Raw genomic sequence first — 6,000 nt, 5'->3', positions numbered from 1 at the left:
ATTGAATTGAAAAGAAAAAAAGGATAAATGGAAAGTTCAATAAACTGTTGTTATATATTGACACTGTTCATTGTTAGAGACACATGTGTATTATAATACTAAAAGAAACAGTCTTAATGTTTTGTATTTCATGATGTACTCACTATTCAATTAATTGTTACAGAACATCATAGAAGTGTTTTTTGTGGTATTCCTTTCATTGTCTGCCTAGCGCCAATGGATAACTGAATCAACAATGTATTTGATGTCACACACATTAACACTGTTATACATACTTCACTGTTTAATCGAACAATCCTTGGAGAGCCTTGTCTGGGCTAAATTGTTGATAATACACTCCTGGAAATGGAAAAAAGAACACATTGACACCGGTGTGTCAGACCCACCATACTTGCTCTGGACACTGCGAGAGGGCTGTACAAGCAATGATCACACGCACGGCACAGCGGACACACCAAGAACCGCGGTGTTGGCCGTCGAATGGCGCTAGCTGCGCAGCATTTGTGCACCGCCGCCGTCAGTGTCAGCCAGTTTGCCGTGGCATACGGAGCTCCATCGCAGTCTTTAACACTGGTAGCATGCCGCGACAGTGTGGACGTGAACCGTATGTGCAGTTGACGGACTTTGAGCGAGGGCGTATAGTGGGCATGCGGGAGGCCTGGTGGACGTACCGCCGAATTGCTCAACACGTGGGGCGTGAGGTCTCCACAGTACATCGATGTTGTCGCCAGTGGTCGGCAGAAGGTGCACGTGCCCGTCGACCTGGGACCGGACCGCAGCGCCGCACGGATGCACGCCAAGACCGTAGGATCCTACGCAGTGCCGTAGGGGACCGCACCGCCACTTCCCAGCAAATTAGGGACACTGTTGCTCCTGGGGTATCGGCGAGGACCATTCGCAACCGTCTCCATGAAGCTGGGCTACGGTCCCGCACACCGTTAGGCCGTCTTCCTCTCACGCCCCAACATCGTGCAGCCCGCCTCCAGTGGTGTCGCGACAGGCGTGAATGGAGGGACGAATGGAGACGTGTCGCCTTCAGCGATGAGAGTCGCTTCTGCCTTGGTGCCAATGATGGTCGTATGCGTGTTTGGCGCCGTGCATGTGAGCGCCACAATCAGGACTGCATACGACCGAGGCACACAGGGCCAATACCCGGCATCATGGTGTGGGGAGCGATCTCCTACACTGGCCGTACACCACTGGTGATCGTCGAGGGGACACTGAATAGTGCACGGTACATCCAAACCGTCATCGAACCCATCGTTCTACCATTCCTAGACCGGCAAGGGATCTTGCTGTTCCAACAGGACAATGCACGTCCGCATGTATCCCGTGCCACCCAACGTGCTCTAGAAGGTGTAAGTCAACTACCCTGGCCAGCAAGATCTCCAGATCTGTCCCCCATTGAGCATGTTTGGGACTGGATGAAGCGTCGTGTCACGCGGTCTGCACGTCCAGCACGAACGCTGGGCCAACTGAGGCGCCAGGTGGAAATGGCATGGCAAGCCGTTCCACAGGACTACATCCAGCATCTTTACGATCGTCTCCATGGGAGAATAGCAGCCTGCATTGCTGCGAAAGGTGGATATACACTGTACTAGTGCCGACATTGTGCATGCTCTGTTGCCTGTGTCTATGTGCCTGTGGTTCTGTCAGTGTGATCATGTGATGTATCTGACCCCAGGAATGTGTCAATAAAGTTTCCCCTTCCTGGGACAATGAATTCACGGTGTTCTTATTTCAATTTCCAGGAGTGTAGACACACAGGTTTGAAACATTCTGCGCATAGCCGTAAGTGTGTCAGATCGATTGGTGCTACAGTGGTTTATCTTTACACTGTGGTATGGACCGTGAGAGAGAGGAAAAACGCTATGTGTGTTGGAAAAAGTTTGAAATGATCTTACAAAACAACCTACATCAATTGATTGAAGCTGTGAGTTACTTTCGTGCAATCAGATATCGTGTAGCCTCACTTTCGTCGTATGTCATCTAGTTTTACTAGTATATCACTGCCGAAGTGCAGCGCGTGACAGTTGTTTCGTTAGTATAAACAACTGACGCAATGCAAAGCTTTTTGTGCTAATTCGTGTTGCTAAATCTAGAGCGTTACTTAAACTGAATTACTGATGTTGAAATGGCTAAATCGAGGACGTCTTATATCATAATACAAAAACAGTGACTCGTGCAACGGATAGGTTGCTGTAAGTTGTACGGCGTATGCCCACTTTCGCATTTACAAAATAAATAAGAAAAAGAATGAAAGAGGAAAAGAATTATATCACTCTCTAAAGCCCGAGTTGTGCATAAGAGCTTCCCCCAAATTCTAGTAAAACATGTATATTTCTGACGGAGCAGTCCATCTGGAATACCAAATATCCTGTGATATTACTGTCTACTTCAACTGTAGGTAGCTTCACAATGCTGGACATTATAGATCATTTCGAGAACAGTACATGACTTGGAATAATTCTGTCTGCTACCTTCACGTGATGCACATATTGTTAATTTTTATAGTGTAAGTTAACTTTACTTCATTATTTTAGATGATGGGATGCTGTGGTGTGCTTATAATGGGCTTTGCGATATTATTACCACCTTTTGTGAAGTTGTATTTTTTTAATGTTGTTAATTTTTGGTGCAGCTATTTCTCTAAAAGTAAGCAATAACAAAATTGCTCTTGTTAATTTTGATGTAGGAAAAATAGCATTCTTCTTATTTGTGGCGATATGTAAAAAAAAGTGACTCGGGACCTATATATTTTGTGCTTTTTAGTGACACAATCCTCTGTGATAATTATGTTGCCAGATGTTGCAAAAACTGGTAGTGAATGCAGAACAATTACAGATTTTGAAATGTACTAAAACAACTTTCTGGAATTATTGTATTTATTTACTTTCTCTTTAAAACACTTAGTGCAAATCCCACTTTGTAACTCATGTTATGCAACTTGAAACTGATATACATTTTCATTTGAAGATTCTTCATGACCATTAGGTCGTTTTTCTGTTGTTCATTCTTCAGAGTTCATGACATGGATTCTGTGTAATACATACTCGATGAAATTTACATTTCAGATGTTGGTGTCACACATGGGTTTCATGCTTTAAAAATGAGACTGAGTACATGAACCATAAGGTAGTCAGAGTTCTCTAATGAATTTGACATGAACAGTACATTAATTACAATGATGGTACGCAATGAAGTACAAAGGTTGATCTCATGTGAACAGTTCTGTTGAATTAGCTGTCTAAATAAATTCTTGAACTTCCTCCAAGAGAAATATCCAAAGAAACTACAGTTTTTATAGATACATGGATTTTGTCTTCTGATCTATGTAGAAAAGTGTCTAATTTTGTTTCAGAGCAATGATAAACTATGGCTATAAACTCTAGTGTTATTGGGCTTATTGAAATTTTTCTTTGTAGTTATAAAACCATTTCTTTGAAATGGCAGGAGTGATAAGAATTTCAATTGCTGTTTTAGTTTGTGTAGCATTTCATTACAGATCTTAGTGGTAGTGTGTGTGTTTGTTATTTGAAAAAAAGGCATGTTTTAGGTAATGTAATGCCTTTATCATAATGTGATATTAAAAAAGATCGTCCTCCATTTCTTGCTATATAGGACATTTTTCGTTTTTGGAAAAGGGGCATAAATGATATAAAACAGTTTATTGCACCTGTTTGGTAACATACAAGTTGCAGGACTGTTGCAGTGCAGTGTTTGGTAGTTATTACTCATGTGTTACTATAGTGTAAGCGAACTAATCATCACAAATTGCATTACCAGTTCTACTCTGAGATAGTTCTCATTCCCAAATGAGCTTGTTGGCAAAAAGTCACCTCTAACCTTCCTCATGGTGTAGTATTACATTGTATGCTTTGAAAACATCTGCTGCATGTCAATGGTGTCTGCTGCATTCTATTTACATATCTGTGGATCTGTTCATTCTTGCTGTTAGCTTATAGAATGCACAACACTTTCTGCATATTAACTGCAAAGTAATGTGATTGATCTGACAAATATCTCTCTTCCTTTTTTTTATATTATTATTATAGAAATAAGCTGCCTAGAACATATTTTGAAAGTGATGTTGGGTAGGGTGGGGTCGGAGGGCTTCCCACAAGGATTTTAACAGGCTGGGAATGGTGGTGGAATTAATAGTTTTATTCATCTGTGGATAACAGTTACAAAGGTATTTCACATGCTATGTTATTACTGTTTAAGATTAGAATAATGAAATTCATTGATGCAGGCAGAAACTGGGAGGGTGGCAGGAAACTGCTGTGGATGAGGTGAAAACTGTCTGAAGATTGGTCCCATTTCATTGTTAAATTCAAAAAGTGTGTGCACTGGAGGAAAAACATAGTAGCAATGATTTCACTCCTCTGCAGAGGAGGATGTAGATTTCCACCTTTCTCCTCATAATTTAGGCCTATAGTTAACTATGACTTTCCAACAAAAATATGGAAAGTAATGATGCAGCAGTAGCTATTTTCATTGATATGTCATCAGGGATCTATTGGATTGACACGGTGTGGAAATATTTACCAATTTGTTACCAGGCCATTAGACTTAACCAAGAAATGAGTGGAGAATACATAGGTTTTCAAGAAATTTAGTGACTAACTCACATGCTGTAGAACCATTTATTCAGCTCATCAAGGATCATCAGTTGCACTCTGGAAGAGGAATGCAGTGTGTTAACACAGTCCTTTACTACATGTAATGGAAACTACTTTCCTCTAAGTTACATAAAACACAATCCTATTGGTAACAAGCAGCCAGTGTTAAGACAAATCACCGTAATCTCACATAGGATGTAAAATTTTGTGGGAATGATACGGAGGTTTACGGTACACTCAAAAGAGCCATCTGAAGTAGCTATCACAAAAAAATACTGTTATTAGAGTGGCTATGAGCTTTGCATGTTGCTCATACAAATGTATACATACAATAAAAACAACTGGGGTTATAGTAAGAATAGTGGTAAAGACCTAACAGACACCTTCAGTTATAAATTTGCTGAAATGGGTGAATGATGTTTTGGCTGATGTTAATTAGATATGCAAAATATCTTGTTTCAGTTTTGCTTCTGTCATGGATAGAATTAATCAACATCAATCCTAAGTTTATGTATGATGTATGTTTATAATACACAAAAAATACTTGTCATGGACTTGTCTGTTATTTAATGTAGATGTTCTGAATGTACATTGCAATTTTAGTTTTTATAGATGAGAAAAGTGCATTAAAATGACATGACTGTAGACATTGGAGTATCCTAAAGATCAGTATTTTAATCCCTTCTTTTTTATTCACGTTCATTGGCTTCACCCGCTCGACCCAATAAAGATTTCGTGGGAAGGGAAAGGGAGGGGGGAGGAGATATCCACTATGAACTACCACACTTTAGCCAAGCTGTGGATGCTGGCTATTAATTACAGTAAAACACAGAACATCCTTCTATTACAGGCAGTTGCATTCTGATTAACATGACACTATCGTACAGTGGACGCGCAGTTATTGAAGCAGAAAACAAATTTCTGGAAGTGAAGATAGGCAGGAGGTACACATTCACAACCTCTTGCTGGAGCCGAATGCAGCTACCTTTGCAGCTGAAGTAGTCATTATTAGTCATTCACTGAAAATTTTCATGTCACATACTTTCATTCCTTAAAGTCATATGGCAAAAAATTGGGGGAACATCAAAGTATAAATCTACATCCACATATGTACTCAACAAGCCATCATACAGTCTGTGGCGGAGAGTACCTTGTACTCAGGCCCTTACTGTTTTACTTGCAAATAAGAGAGAGGGAAAAACTACTGTCTATATGCATCTGTACCTGCCCTAATTTCTCTTATCTTTGCGGTCCTAAATGCAAAATGTTAGTGGTGGTTGTGCAGTCAACTTCAAATGCCAGTTCCATAAATGTTCTCAGTAGTGTTCCCTGAAAAGAATGTCACCCTCCCTCCAGGGATTCCCATTTGAGTTCCCAA

At 40.6% G+C, this 6,000-nt stretch overlaps 1 protein-coding gene across 4 annotated transcripts in view; it reads left to right on the top strand.

The window, feature by feature from the left end:
• The first annotated feature begins 1,818 nt into the window (after nucleotides 1–1,818).
• Nucleotides 1,819–6,000, top strand: part of LOC126184795 (syndetin) — a 169,720-nt gene continuing 165,538 nt past the window's right edge. For 2 of the 4 annotated variants that reach the window (XM_049927377.1, XM_049927376.1), the window contains exon 1: nucleotides 1,945–2,515. The gene's annotated coding sequence lies outside the window, so the exon portion shown is untranslated. The other 2 variants (XM_049927374.1, XM_049927375.1) reach the window with 2 other exon arrangements.

This window comes from Schistocerca cancellata, chromosome 4, assembly GCF_023864275.1.
Source record: "Schistocerca cancellata isolate TAMUIC-IGC-003103 chromosome 4, iqSchCanc2.1, whole genome shotgun sequence".
In the NCBI taxonomy this organism is placed as follows: domain Eukaryota; kingdom Metazoa; phylum Arthropoda; class Insecta; order Orthoptera; family Acrididae; genus Schistocerca; species Schistocerca cancellata.
Note: the sequence above shows the minus strand (reverse complement) of the source record. Positions and strands in the feature narration are given on the sequence as shown.